Source organism: Natrix helvetica (genome assembly GCF_964273705.1).
Source record: "Natrix helvetica genome assembly, chromosome: 2".
Lineage (NCBI taxonomy): Eukaryota > Metazoa > Chordata > Lepidosauria > Squamata > Natricidae > Natrix > Natrix helvetica.
In genome coordinates, this window is record NC_138552.1 from 129,227,849 (window position 1) to 129,244,054 (window position 16,206).

The following is a 16,206-nucleotide window of genomic DNA, read 5'->3' on the forward strand; positions in this document are numbered from 1 at the left end:
ATAGTTTGAAAAAAGACAATATGATCATTTAATACTATGTCAGAAACAGCAATAGTTTCATTTTGAGTACCTCACTATTAGCAGTGAAGTCAACTATCAAGACAATGTATTTTAGATCAAAATACAAATAATTAAAATAATTCGTAAAAGAGGCTTACTACTTGAGTGTTTTCTATTTTAGGCTACAATGTATTGGACCCTCAGCTTAAGTGTGAAATTCCTCCGCAATCACCTTCCACCTTTATTCTTCATATATATGACTTCTACATATTTTCGTAGTTGAGGAATTCTGAAAAAATGGCTGATTACATCCAGAAATGTCTCCATGCTAGACCATGCTTTCTTCTTCATTCAAAAACTAAACAGATTCCTAAACAGAAAGCTACAAACAATTATAGGCACTGGAGCACATAACTAGAAGTAACCCAAGCGCTCTTTCACACAATTGATAAAACACAAGAAACTGCATTTTGATGCAAATGAAATTGCAAGCCCATGAGGGGTGTGTGTGTGTGTGTGTGTTCGTAGATTTTCACAGGTGTAGGTATGCTGGTCTTGTTGCATTCGGGTCTTTTCCCATGTAAGATTGAGATTGTCTTGGAAACGTTTCGGCAAGGTCTCACTCGCATCCTCAGGCTGGTGTTTTTGGCTTAAAGGGTGGCCAGAGCTGCCATCTTTCTATAAATCTTGGTGGGTGGGTGTGTGGAGTGCTGGCTTTGTTTCAGTAAGTGGTTGTGTGGTTGTATCATGATTGGTAGATTGGTGCTGATTCGTGCTGGCTGTGGGTCCATTGTTGTTTTGTGTTGTAACGGCCTGGGTGGTAGGTGGGGCTCATTTGTTTACCAGGGCTGGTTTCCAGATGTCTGGTAGGTGGGAGGTATCATCACATTTATGCATGTTGTGGGAGTGTTTTTCTATTTCGATAGCTTCCATAATTATTCTCTTGTTGAAGTGTTCAGTTCTGGAGATTAACCTAGTTCCTTCAAAATTAATTTCATGTCCTGTAGCATTAAGGTGCTGGAAAAGGGAGGACTTTTTTTTTCTTTTTTTCTTACTGCGTTCTTGTGTTCTGCGATGCGTGCATTTATTCTCCTGTTTGTTTGTCCTATGTATGTTGCAGGGCAGATTTTGCATGGTATTTCGTAGACTCCCTGGTTTTCTAGCTGGATTTTGTCTTTGGGGTTTCTTAAGATGTTGGCTATTTTCCAGAACCAAACGCCTAGCTGACAAAGACTACCTGAAACCTGAATTACACGGTCTCACAAATTTATTAATCTCCAACGGATTCCAAAGAAAAACAATTACCAACCTAATCAAAGGGAGAGTCCCCTCAAAAAACCGAGACACAGAACATGACAATGGCATCACCCTCTTCCCTTACATCAAAGGCACCACAGATAAAATCAGCAAAATTATCCACAAACACCATATCAAGACAGCCTTCAACACTGACCAAAAAATAGCCAACATCTTAAGAAACCCCTGACAAAATCCAGCTAGAAAACCAAAGAGTCTATGAAATACCATGCAAAATCTGCCCTGCAACATACATAGGACAAACGAACAGGAGAATAAATGCACACATCGTAGAACACAAGAACGCAGTAAGAAAAAAAGAAAAAAATTCCTCCCTTTAGTTAATTTTGAAGGAACCAGGTTAAGCTCCAAAACTGAACACTTCAACAAGAGAATAATTATGGAAGCTATCGAAATAGAGAAACACCCCCACAGCACGAATAAACGTTGTGTGTGTGTGTATATGTATATGTATATGTGTTACAACCCCTGGTATGCCCAAATATGGGAGGGAGCTCACTACTCCCCCTTTCTGTCCTTCGGCTCATTACAGAAAACCATCCAGGCAGAAAACCATATTTTTATTTTTAATGTTGCCTTTTTATATTTGTGTTGTATTTGTGCTGATAAATAAATAAAGGGAGACTAGTATAGATCTATTTCAAGCTATTTAGTCTCATCAGCTAGCCATACCCTTACTGGGATTTGAACCTAGGCTGTATTACATATTAGGCAGGAGTCTTAGCCACTAAGTCACAGGCTCTCTTCCTTATCAGCTGAGCCAGGGAAATAGGTATGTATTTGTGTTACAACCCCTGGTATGCCCAAATTTATTTATCAGCACAAATACAACACAAATATAAAAAGGCAACATTAAAAATAAAAATATGGTTTTCTGACTGGATGGTTTTCTGCAATGAGCCAAAGGACAGAAAGGGGGAGTAGTGAGCTCCCTCCCATATTTGGGCATTTAATTTGTAATGGTATTTTAAGAGTGAACAGGTACTGTGTAGGTGTATAAAAGTAAAACCAGAGTTCTGATGCTATATCCAATCACAGTAGGAGAAATCAGTCTTCCCCTCCCCAGCCATGAACATACCCAGACACATACTTTTTTTCATAGAGGGAGAATGTACGTATGTATTCATTTCAAGCTGATATAAAATAGGACACTGGTCAACACTTGCCCATTTATATATGCATTGATTTTTTTCAAAGCTTAACAGACTGATAGAATTAGAACTCACTTATTGCATATCAAGTCTTTCAGTGAAAATGTGAGATTAATGTGTAGTTGTCTAACAAACATTATCTCCAATGTCCTAGGGGTTGTAACTGTTAGTCTCTTTACTTCCTTAGTGATCTTGCTGCATAGTTATGTTCCCTTATCCTTTTTTGTTGCTTAGATACTTAATTGCATTTTAGAATTAAATTTCAAGTTTAAATACATTATTTATTACCATGGTTGTCTATGGAACCCTAGATAATAAGCTGGATATCAATGGCTCAAAATGGAGTTATTAACCACTTTACATATGTACTCCTAATCTTTTTGCTCCTCCTGAGGTTATTTTTGCACCTGGATTTTTTCTGGTAAGTAGATATTTTCTCTGAGTAATTATTTCCTTTTCAGATTATAGAGACTTTTAATACCAAAAGTACATATGACTCTGAGTTTCCCACCAGACCCAGAGAACAAAATTGGTAACTATTTTCAGTCCCCATTTCCCAATGTTTTCAATGAGAGATAGTATTTCAACAGGTTATAGAGGAACTATTTCCAACAATCTGACTTGTACAAGATTCTAAGAACCATGCCTCAAAAGCCTTGGCTATGCTGTATACTTTCAATTAACTCTCATCAACCTCTAGCCAGTACTGATACATTTGTAACAAAATCAAATTATCTATTGATTTCTCTAGTCATGTGCAATGAAGAATTTGAATCCAAAACCATGTCTTATTGGCTACTGATCCATCTTGAATGGTGAGTGTCTGAATTTGTAGCAAGGGAATTGGCTTTTAAGGTAGTTTTGCAAAGCTTTGGTTATTTGTAAATTTATTACAGCATCAGTCTTCTTCAAATCAAGCTTGATTCCTGGCAACTTTCTAGACACAGTCATGCCATTTTCTTGGCAACAGTATGGAAGGGTCCTAAGACTTGTGGATTCTATAATTCTGGAATTCATTATCAACAAATTTATCAACACTGGCTAGAGATTGATGATCACAGTTCATTTAAGTACTGCCTGAGGCTAGTCCTGCTCAACTTCTTTTGGACTAGGACTAGGCCTTTCCTAGCTCTCCTTAACTTCTGAGATACTTTTGAAATCTCACCTTGGCTATGAACCTCTTTAACAGGGACCCTTAGATAAAAACCTATTTATTTAATTTGGTCCACTAATGGCATTATGTGATGTGGCTGCAATGCAGTGCTTCAGATTCAGTTTGAAAGAAGGGTTTCTGAACAGGTAGAAGCAGAAACACAGTGCCTGTCTAAAGCAGAAGCATCTCATTTCAGGTTTGTGTGACTACAGCTAGAGCCTCCCAAGAACAGCCATATGGGTCTGGAAGAGAAAATGGAGCTTTAATTATCTGCCAACAATTTCTGTCTTCCAAAGCATATTTTTCACAAAGCATTACTAGCCTTAACGCACAATGGATAACAATGCCGTTCTTGGGAAGTTTATTGAAAAGGATTGCTAAAACGAAACATATGATGCTTCCTAGGAAAATCAAATGCAGTCATTTTAAGTTTGATGACAAAAGCAGAAGTACATATCCCCACACATCCAAACTATGGGTCAAGATTTGAACTGATTAAGTAGAGGGAGGCTTTTCACTCAGTGTAATAAAATCTACCTCTTAAAATACAATCCCCAAACTTTTTTTTTCAATATTTGGGCTATCCCAAAATACAGATGCATTGTTTTTAAAGGGGCTGGGGGGGAGAGAGATTATAGAGTTGAAGTAGCAAAACTCAGTTGAAGAATTCTTTCCTTAACTTTTTTTAAACATCGCTCTGGGATAAAACCTTTGATTTCATTATAGTTAGGATTGTCCCCTAAAACACACACTTTTTCTGGCCCCACCAGCAAGTGTGTAGCTCTGTCATAGGGGAGGGACTATAGGTCACCTTGAAATGTGCTGCAGTAGAGGGCAACCTTTATCATTTAAAGGCTTTTGTAGTGCCCCTTTGTCTTAAAAAGCCTATCTCAGTGAGAAGTTGAAAACTCTTTTCTCTCTCTTTTAAATCACTATGGAAAAGGTTAAGGAAGTGGCAAAGCTTTGCAGGTTGCCTACCCCACCTCCAGCCCCACTTCAGCTTCAGAGGCCAAGAAGAATATTGGAACTCATCAGAGGCCTGGTTGGATATAGAGAGTGTTAATTCTTCCATATCTAAGCCTCTTTGTAGAAATTCCCTTTGTCTCTTGCCCCAAGTCATTAAGCGCTAATCCCATCACTCTTCCTAATCCGCTGCAGTGGAGCCGGAGTTCAGTTTCCGAAACTGTCTTTGTTGCATCCCTAATAGACAGCTTGCTCTGGATTTCAGTGGATTCACTCACATTACAGCTTCCTTTTGCTGCTCTTTAATGAAGTGCCATTAATGAATCTTTTCCTCCTTCGTGCGGTGTCCAGGGGCATCACTTGGTTTCATGTTAAAGAGGGGTAGGTGCCTAGTCCTCTTAGCAGCCATTTAGCCAAAAAAGGTAGGGGGGGAGTGGAGGGAGAGAGGGGAAAGGACCGTCAAAGGCAAAACCTAGGAAACAGGCCCATTGAAGGCCGATACCACTGAAGTACTCATTTAATTACAGAGGATTTACAAAAGAAAATCTCTCCTTTGTGACTGACAAAAGACAACAAACTAAGAAGTGATAGGGAAGGGTTCTCCAGCAAATCATAGAAGAGGAAACATGGCTGAGGAAAGCTATCTCCAACAATGTCGTAAACTCTCTATAATTTGATGTGAGTTCTAAATATTAGTAAGCACTTAGTTGTTGAAATACCTAATTTTTGGTATTGGCAAGTGAGATAAGCAAGGCAGCTGGTTCTGGGGGAAGTCAAACCCACCCTCAGGAAAGTAATATAAGAGATAGTGTGCAATGCAAAATTATTTACTGGCCAATAAATGTATTGTGCCTAAAATGTTCTTTTTTGGTGTGAGTATATTTGCTTTTGCTTTAATGTAATTGCCTGCAGGCAATTTTTTTCTTATTTCTTTTGTTTCAGGGAATGCTGATGGGTATTTCATTCATCTGATCTTAATCAGATTGGAAACATTGACAGACCTGATTCAAGTAATGGATAAAAAAAAGTGTTGAAATATGTTACTAGAGATATTTTCAGCATAATCTGCTTAGTTTGTTGAAAGTTGAAACATGGCATTGTTAAACCCAGAAAGTGACTATGTTCCTAATTTATATTGTGCTTTGGTTTATACCATGCTGTCCAATCTCCAAAAATTATTTCGAGCTTAGAAGAAAGACAGTTAAACACTAACTTTAATTACAATTTATTCATTGTAACCGATGTTGATTGTGGCATGGTATGTCATCCAATCCTAGAATGTTAGCTTATGTTAAGCCTCATTAGACCTCCAGGAAATTAATGTCAAGTACAATCATTTCTGCAGTTGTGTCTCTATTATTCCATTTTAGTCTTTCTTCCCCTGTGAGTGCATCAAAGTTTTGTTCTGTAAATAAGGGCCAAGAGGAATGATTAGCCTTTGACCACTCTGTGCACAGTAATTCTGACATTGATCTCACAAGGAAGGGCTTTCCTTTGTTACAATTTTTAAAATTAACCAGCACAAGTGCCAGATAGTACAAAAGAGGCTGAGATATGAATTTGAAAGGAATAGCAAAACATGGTCCACTATGTTATTCAAGTTTTGTTCATCTGGATCGCCTGTTTTTTTTATTCCCTTCCCTCACTATCCCACATACACACTTAAAAAGAAAGATTTTAAATTCCAGTGAAGTAAACTGGGTTCCATTATCAGAGATTAACTGATTAACAAATAAAAACAGTGGGAAGAAATTAACAGCAGCTGAGTTAATTTCTGATATAAAAGCTAATTTAGAAATCAATTAAGAGCAACAACAAAAGGCCTGTAAGTAACAATTGCTACTTTTTCCTGTGCAGAATCTTGAGGTGAAACAACTGCAGTGATGAGTCATGTCCAGGGGTGGGTTCCTGCCAGTTCTAACTTCTTCTATAGAAGAGGTTCCACAAATCTACAGTGCCGTTTAGAACCGGTTCCAGCTCCCTCCCCCTGCCTGTCCGCACATCATCAAGATGAAGAGCGAGAGGAGGAATTCTGGGAGTTGAAGTCCACAAGTCTTAAAGCTGCCAAGTTTGAACACCCCTGGGGTTTTTTTTCTAAAGGGTTAGGGGTGCATGGGTCTTGTAACTTGACAGCTTTAAGACTTGCACACTTCAACGCCAGAGTTCCTGAGCCAACATGACTGGAGGAGGAATTCTGGGAGTTGAAGTCCATAAGTCTTAAAGCTGCCAAGTTTGAACACCCCTGGGTTTTTTTTCTAAAGGGTTAGGGATGCAAGGGTCTTGTAACTTGACAGCTTTAAGACTTGCGTGCTTCAAATGCCAGAGTTTCTTAACCAACATTTTGGTTGCTAAGCAAGAGCGTTGTTAAGTGAGTTTCCCCACATTTTACAAGTTTGCCACACCCAGTCACATGACTGCCAAGCCACTCCCACCCAGTCACATGACTGCCAAGCCACTCCCACTCAGTCACATGGCTGGCAAGCCACTCCCACCCTGTCACATGGCCAACAAGCCATTCCCACAAAGCAGGCAACACCTACAGAAGAGGTTGTAAAAAAATTTGAAACCCACCACTGGTCATGTCCTACTTTTTATCTAATAATATATATCACATAATATATTAGTAAATATGTGCTTCAGAAGTCACTTTCTACTTAGATTACAGGTGGTGATGTACAAAGTCACAGAAAGACTATACAATAAACCATAGCAATCAAAAGGTATAAGCAGCAGAACAATAATAATAATTTATTAAATGTATTATTTAATAAATTATTAAATTACTCCCAGCAACTCTGGACAGTAACACTGAAAATGAAAATATTAAATGGTAAAACCAATGGGAAACTATCACAAAGTTAACATCAGATAAATGGAGTTTTGGAAGGCTCCTGAAAATCCAGAATTCTTTGTGTGGGACTTGGACGGTTGCCAAGAAAGCCTATCTGGCAATAGTCCTTGACATATTGGACATCTTCAGTTGGTAGAATGACATGAAGAAGAACCTGTGATGACTCATATAACAATCCATCAGGTTTTGGAGGAAAACAAAAACATTCTCAATGGACATTTGCTAATAGTATAGTAACGTATGAGGAAGAGGACTGAAGGATTTTTTAATGTGTTGCTAAATGAAGTAATTGTCAGCTTATAAATCTCATTTATACTTTTAATTTACTTGTGGGCAAGCAAGACACAGATCAACATTATGAATAAGGATCTAATAAATAATCATTACCAAATGAGTTTCTACTGTTTCACCAGCTCTTCTAATAATGGTTTATTACCATTTTACACATGTATTTTATTGTACAGTATAATTATTTTAATGCAAGTCAGTTAAACATTGCTTTTAGTGAAAAACAATATATAGAATCCATAAATAATCAATAAATGTGATCACTTACAACAGGATGGGCATCTGATGATCTACAAACTGTATATATATTCCATAATAAACACTTTGGGAAAGTCTCCAGCCATTGCCCCCTCCCTCACTGCTACGGCCACCAAAGAACTGGGAACTACTACTGCAAGCAGTTGATTCCTGTATGATATGGACTGTTTGCTTTTAACTAGTAGGAAAAAATAAGCTACTTATCATCTTATCATGCAAAGAGAAGAAAAACATTATTAAAATTAAATCACTAAACAGAATCCCTAAATTAACACAGAGAACAATAGCAAAATAATAACATTTTAATACTAGCACAACTTGATGCAATTTCTCCTCTTTGATTGAATGATGTGCCATCAAATCATTTTCAGTTCCTAATTTCATTTTCTGCATGATGATTTGTCCTAAATCTAAGATACAAGTTTTGATACAATTTTCTCTCTAATCTCCTTTGATTTTGTGTGTACAAATAGATACCAATAAACTGTTGTTATATATAGCAAATGAACATCCAGTTTAATTTTCATTAAGCATTTCACACTAGTTTTATTCCTTTCCCTTTCCATTCAACTGTTATCCTGAATGAAAATCTTTCAACCCTCCAATGAAAACAAAAAGGAGCTCCATTTACAAATTGAATTGAATCAGAACAATTCATTTCCAAATGGAAGCAACAACCATTCTTTGTTGTTGTTGTTGTTTTAAAAAAGCAGCCGTGCAATTTGGCAACTATGGGTCCTTACAAATTTGTATGCAGATTTATAAAAAAGTTATGTGCAGATTTTTTTAAAAAAAATGCTTATATGCTTTATTTCTACTTCTTTTGATATAACTAGCTAACTAAAGATATAACTAACTTGTTATATCTTTCTTTGGGGATCTGAGAAGCTTTCAAATGTAATGATAATGTCTTTACAAGATCACGTCCATCTCCTAGAAACACTTCTATTTTAAAGATGCCATACCCATGCTCTAAAATCATCGTGCTCTTCTGTATGGGCCTTCCTGCCTTAAGTGAAGGAAGTGGCAACTCAAATATAGAATGCCTTCTTTTCACTGATGGTTTTGCTTGCATTCCTTTCTTGTAGAATAAAGCAAAAAAAATCCTTGACTGCAACAAATTTACCTGCATTTGAAGGACGGCAGAGAGGATATCCATCGATGGAAGACAGCTAGAGTTGTTATTCCATTTGGTCTGAAGGAGTCATATCATTCTCTCTCTCTCTCTCTCTCTCTCTCTCTCTCTCTCTCTCTCTCTCTCTCTCTCTCTCTCTCTCTCTCACACACACACACACACACACACACACACACACACACACATTCATTAATTCATTCTGACTTATTGTAGTGGGAAATAATATATAATTGTAGATCTATGTCTGGCGCAGAATACAGACGTTATGTGAAAGTAACAGCAGCCCGGGGCAAATCCCCATAGATGGTCAAAAAAAGCAAGATAGCAACAATGACTTTGAATTGAAGTCCTGACCCTTTTTATGTGTGTCATACTTCAATCATAGGATTGTGGCCATCTTCTTGACTTTTGGGTACATTCATGGAAATGCCCCAAAGATCTTAAGATGTGACATCACTCCATCTGTCTCCAGCATGATCCATGCATTCCTCATTTCCCTCTCCACTCCACTAGAACATTGGTGGCCAGGATATAAGACTACCTGTATCTCTTTGAACAGAACAATGCTAATTCTGACTTCTCACTAAAATTTGGCTGAATCCTTGTTGGTTTTAACATTTTATGATACATGTTATTGTGTATTCTCATTCCCTGCCTTTATTTGCAATTTGAAGCCTATCTAAGCTCCTCAAACAAATATTGTCCCTGTACGCTTTATATTCAAGTAGCTTATGGGTGACATGTTAGACACTTTGGAAGATTGCTGTATAGTCATTTCATGTCAATAGAAGCTTGGGAAAACAACTGTAAACCTACAAATGAAGTATAAAAGTGTCTCTACCATGTCTACCATTTTGTAAATAGCAACCTTACTTTTTATTATTTACTAGCTGATAACCTGGCATTGCCCAGGTATTTTTTTATAGGGGGAAAATGTCCAGACCAAACATAATTTCTAATGTTGGATTTTCCCCCTTACCAGAGGAAACCCCCTTGTAGAGTACTGTGAAACCATTACCATGGCAATTCCACTGTGCTGTACAATAGAAATCATTTTACGGCAGTACAGTAGAATCCATTTTAAGACACAACAGGCTGCATCTTTACAGAACACACGCCACGGGGGTTTTATCCCCACAATATTTTTTTCCAGAGAGTGAGTCATCTGTGTACCAAGTTTGGTTGATATTGTTTGAAGTGTTCCAGAGTTATGCTGGAGCATACATACATGTACACACACACACACTTTTAATTTCTGCCTTCACCCAATTAATTGTAGTAACTGCTTCTCACTTGAGGAACAAGAGATCTCAGGATCAGTTGCCAGACAAAGTGTTCAGTGGCAAAGCACATGACCAGGCAACATTCATCCTATGACTTCCTAGGTCAGAACATGCAAAGGCTTGATCTGCAATTCTATAACCTGTCATTTAATTATGCAGCCACCTAAAATGAAATAGAATGATGGTTATTATAAAGGAAAACATAGTCCTTAGTAAGGCGGTAATGGATATTAATGCAATAGCTGAATAACTAATAGTAAGCAAATGTTATTTGATAAGATACTAGATTTCAGAGTTGAAATCTATAGATTCTCTTCCTAAAAGCTATCCATGCTCTTGGTTTTCTCTGGAACAATCATCCGATGTTGACTGCATGCTTTTCTTTCCTGAGATACTTAATCAAAATTGACTATAGAAATTGGGACAATTTGGGATCCTCAGCAGAGGTGGGTTGCTCCCAGTTTTACTACCTGTTTGCTTTGCACATGCTTTGTGCCCTGCACACATGTGCACAAGTCAATTTAAATTGTTCTTTGTGCACGCGCAGAACAATTTATAGTGAACTGTGCATGCACGTGCACTATAGTGGTGGGTTGCAGGCGGTACGCCCCGGTACCAGCGTACTGGAGCCTGCCCAGAGCACCGGGTACCATTCCGGTATGGTGCTCCGGAGGGCCCACCCTTCCGCCTGAGCTCCTTACCTGTCCTTTAAGCCTTTGGTGCTTCTGCGCATGCACATGGCACGTACGATACCTGAACAATGCTCCCCCAAGCAGCTGGAGCATTGCAGAGGCTTGCGGAAGTGTCGCAGGCAAGTACTACACATGTGCACGTCACACATGTGCATGTGCGCTATGCGCATCCATGTGGGTGACGCCAGGGCCGTTCCAACTGTACCAGTTGGAATGGAATCCGGAACCCACTACTGGTGCACTACTAAACAACATGCCGGCAACATCAGCGATGACTGGGGAACCGGTTCAGGGGCATGGCCAACCTGGGTACCTGCCGGTTCTGCGACCCAGGCCCGAATACCACTACCGGTTTGCTCGAACCAGGCCGAACCAAGAGCAACCCACCTCTGGTCCTCAGTATAACTTTGTGCAGCATTAATATTAGATGTGAAGCCCAGAGTATCATAATAAGAGTAGCAAACGTCCATTACATAAGCCCCAAAGGTTGATTTTCAGCTCTGTGTGTCAATTCCAAATGCAAGTAATCCTTGGTTTGTTTAGTGACTGTTCGAAATTACGGTGACTGAAAAAAAGTGAACATTATGACGGTTGCAGGGCTTGCATACAATCAATCCAAATATTTTATATCAAAGTGATAATGATATTGGTCAATCTGAGAATTTATAAAGTTACAACAGCACTGGGGGAAAAATAGCATAACCATTTTTCACATTTACAACCACTGCAGCATGCCCAGGGTTGGTCATGTGATCAGAATTCAGATGCTTGGTAAGTGGCATGTATTTATGATGATTGCAATGCCCGGGGTTCATGTGATCATCTTTTGCGTCCATCTGATGAGCAAAGTCAATTGGGAAGCCAGATTCACTTAACAACCATGTCACTAACTTAAAAAAAACTGCAATGATTCACTTAACAACTGTGACAAGAAAGGTAGTAAAATGGAGCAAAACTCACTTAACAGATGTCTCACTTAACAACAGAAATGTTGGACTCAATTGTGGTCATAAGTCATGGAGTATGTGCAATTATCTTATTGAGTTAAACTGGAATTATTCCAGACAGACAGACAGACAGACAGACAGACAGACAGACAGACAGATAGATATACCATAGCTTTAATATTTTAAAGTAATGAATTTTAATTGTATTTGTTACCTCAAAAAGATTTAGCAAGAGCTTAATCTTCACCAATATGTTTTTCTTTCCCCACTCTCTGATTATTATTTTTTTCAGTCACACTGTCTTTCTATTTATAAAATATAGTATGTACGTATGTGAGCACCTGTATAAATGCCTGCAGTTTCCAAGGGAATTCACAAAACTTCAGTTTAATTACTTAAGATCCTGACATATTTCTTTGGAAATAAAGTTAAAGATTTGCGATTAAATTTGCCACAGAAGAACAGCTCCTTAAGTTTGGCTTTTGTGAAGATTGTAAAACCAATATGATTTAAAAAAAGAAATATTAAATATTATGATGTATGAAAAGATAGGCATTTGCACCTGTGTGAGTAGAGATCTATTAGGAACTATAAATCTTTGTCATGACAGATTTTCTTATGTTGGTTCAACTCTACAAATAATTTCTTAAGATGGTAATTCAGTTAAGTTCATGTCTATTGTGGGAAAATATGATAGAATTTTGGAGATGAGTTAGTCTTCCACAAATGTTTCCTGTAAAAAAAATTGTCCTAAATTGTTTCCCTATGTATATATGCTGACACCCATGAAGAATGATCGTTTTGGGGAGGGGGGAGGAAGGCAATTCTGCACACATGCCAGAGATAATTGAAGATTTACTAGATATATCTAGCTTCTGGATGTTTAAATATATAGATAAAAGTACGAAGAATGCCCATCTGATGATTTAAGAAGCAGATGCAATGAACTATTATTCGGATTTTGCTGCATGCACATTAGCACAAATACACACACAAGGTTTTGTATAATGTTGGTGGTGTGTGTATGATCCTTTACATTCCTGTTGAAACTTTTGCCTGGTTTCTGATGCAGCTTGTTGCCCAACATCTGGACTCCACTGAGCAACCCAGAAATGGCTGCATTTCATTGGTGAGATGATTCTGGTATGTATGCTATGGCTCTTGGAGAATCAATTGAATGTAACTTGTCAGGAATGTTCTGAATTGTTGGAGAGACAAAAAAATATGGTTTTATTAAATTGCTAACTGTTTTCTGCAGAATTCCATTGAAATGAATTGTTCATTCTCTAAGTTTTAACAATGAACTTCCCTGCATTCTGCACAGTTGAATTATTGGAAAGCAAGATATCAGAATCCAAGTAAACAGAGAATTCAGACAAACGTCAGCAGTCTCAGTAAATAAAACACCATCTCCCTATTCTGTTAACATAAGTAAGACAAGTTTATGAAACAGATATTTCTGATGCAGTGTCATAGCTGCCTAGTGTAAGCACTATAATGTCCTCTCTATCCGTGATAGGTTCTAATTAAAAGGGTTTGCAAATTCTGGGAGGCCCAGAAAAACATCCATCACTGAGACAAAAATCCTATATCTGCCATAAATGTATTTGTGTGCAGAGTTATGAATATGAAAAATATAAAAAGGTAGAGCTTGTGTTGTGATGTCACAATGCACATGACATCGTTGCATTAATGAATGACTATCTATGACCCCACTAGTGTGCAAAATTCTGCTGAAAATAATCACTGCAATCTATTCTAGTAGTATCAAAAATTTGGTATCATACATTGAATCAGTAGTGGGATGTCTTGTCCAGCTTGTGAAAATACTTTGATCCTGTAGTGAAAAATCTCTTTCACCCCCATGATTTTCTCCAAAATATGGAGAAGATATAAAAAGAACCTCAAGAATCAACCTCCAGAATAGGCTTTGGGATGGAAACAGTTTAATACATTTAACAGATTAACAGATCAACAAAGTTGGAAGGGACCTTGTAGGTCATCTAATCGAGGGGTGGGTTCCTATACTGGTCAGTACCAGTTCGGTGGCCATGTGTTGCTGGTGCATGTGCAGTTGACTTAATATTGTTCTGCACATGCGCAGAAACATGCCAGCAATGGCATAAGAGATCGGGGAAACGGTTCAGTGGAAGGGGTGGCGAGTCTGGGTCGCTGCCAGTTGTGTGACGCAGGCCACAATTCCAATATCGCTTCAGCCAAACTGGGGGCAACCCACATCTGATCTAGTCAAACCCCACACACAAGCAGGAGACCCTACACTATTTCTGATAAATGGCAGTCCAATACAGTCCTCCAGTGATGAAGCTCCCACAACTTCTGAAGGAAAGCTGTTCCATTGGTTGATTGTTCTCACTGTCAGAAAATTTCTCCTTATTTCTAGGTTGAATCTCTCCTTGATCAGTTTCCATCCATTATTCCTTGCCTGGCCTTTGGGTACTTCAGAAAATAACTTGACCCCCTCCTCTCTGTGGCAGCCCCTCAAATTTTGGCACACTGCTATCATGTCTCCCCTGGTCCTTCTCTTCACTAGACTAGCCATGCCCAGTTTCCAGGATGCAGACTCTGGGTCAATTCTCAAATAATCACACTTTATGTAAGATATTATATGGGGTCTGTGTTATGTTACAGACTGAACAATACACAGTTTCTCAGTCCCCACTTGGAGTGATCACTGAAGATCAGAGTGGGTGTTTCATAGCAAACAATTAAAGGTGTTTTTTTTAAACAGCACCTAATGAGCTTAGTTTCTACTTTCTTCAGTGTATCAAATCGTTAATGTTCAAACTTAGCAAAAGTCATGAGACATTCATTTGAAAACAGAAAGAACAACTACTTCTTTTGTGAAAACTTGATGCTAGGGTTCGAGTGTTCCAAGAAAATAAAATTAATAACACATAACATAACAATTATCAAGCTTTGATATGACCTACCAATTTCTAAGTTCTGAGCCTTCATTTTCAATTTATTTTTATGCCAGTATATACATAGTCTTACTCAATTCAGAGCACAGGTGGGAGAAGCTGAGGAAGATGTTATATTGTCTGTGTTGATATCTTTTTCTGTATTATGTGTAAAAGTGAGCATTCATGCTCCATATGTGTTTTTCTGGAAAGTGACTTCAAAAAGTTCTGCATACAGGGGAAAAAAGCTAATGAGAAACACCTGCTTCAAAGCACTTTGCCAAAAAACAAAATATTTGGAGGGCTTAGCCCATACAGATTCTGGATTAAGCTGTTAACAGGGAACCTCCCGACATAGCTACGTGTCTAAGAGCCGAGGTGGTGCAGTGGTTAGAATGCAGTACTGCAGACTAATTCTGCTGACTGCCAGCTGACTGCAATTTGGCAATTCAAATCCCACCAGGTTTAAGGTTGGGAAGGTTGACTCAGTCTTCCATCCTTCTGAGGTCGGTAAAATGAGGACCCAGATTGTTGGGGGCAATATGCTGACTCTGTAAACTGCTTAAGAGAGGGCTGTAAAGCACTGTGAAGTGGTATATAAGTCTAAGTGCTATTGCTATGTGTCAAGCTAGGGATCGGCCATTAGCTGCCCATTATTAAAGGCAGCTACCAATATATAAGTACATAACAGCATACCTTTTATTATAATGTACATGCTTGAAAGCAAAACATTTGGCTGATTGAAAACATTCTGAAGAATATAGGTGAAGAACATACAGACTTGGACAGCGAGAATGAAAAATTAAAATGAAAATCCATCATCTTAGGCATCCTTTGAGTGCTGGTATCTGATGTCTAGGCCAAGAATTTGGAAGTTATTTGTTCTCCAGAAGGACTGACTTACATCCAGTATTGCCTTAAAAGGATATGAGAGTGCCATTTTAACTCCACAGAATGCAGCTGTTTGAAAACTATGGGATCTCTGACTTGCCTAACCTTATGAATAAAGTAAGAGCTGCTGGGAAATTTCAACATCTCCAAGCAAGCTGTTGAAACTAGCCCAAAGTCCAACTTTGAAACTAATGGTTGAGAATTCTCTCTCTCTCTCTCTCTCTCTCTCTCTCTCTCTCTCTCTCTGTGTGTGTGTGTGTTTTCTATTGGAAGGGAAAGATATGGTATGTGTGTTCCTAAAAGCCCTGTCTGCCCTTACTTTGCTCTTCTAAAGCTGGATGGAACAAAGAAAGACT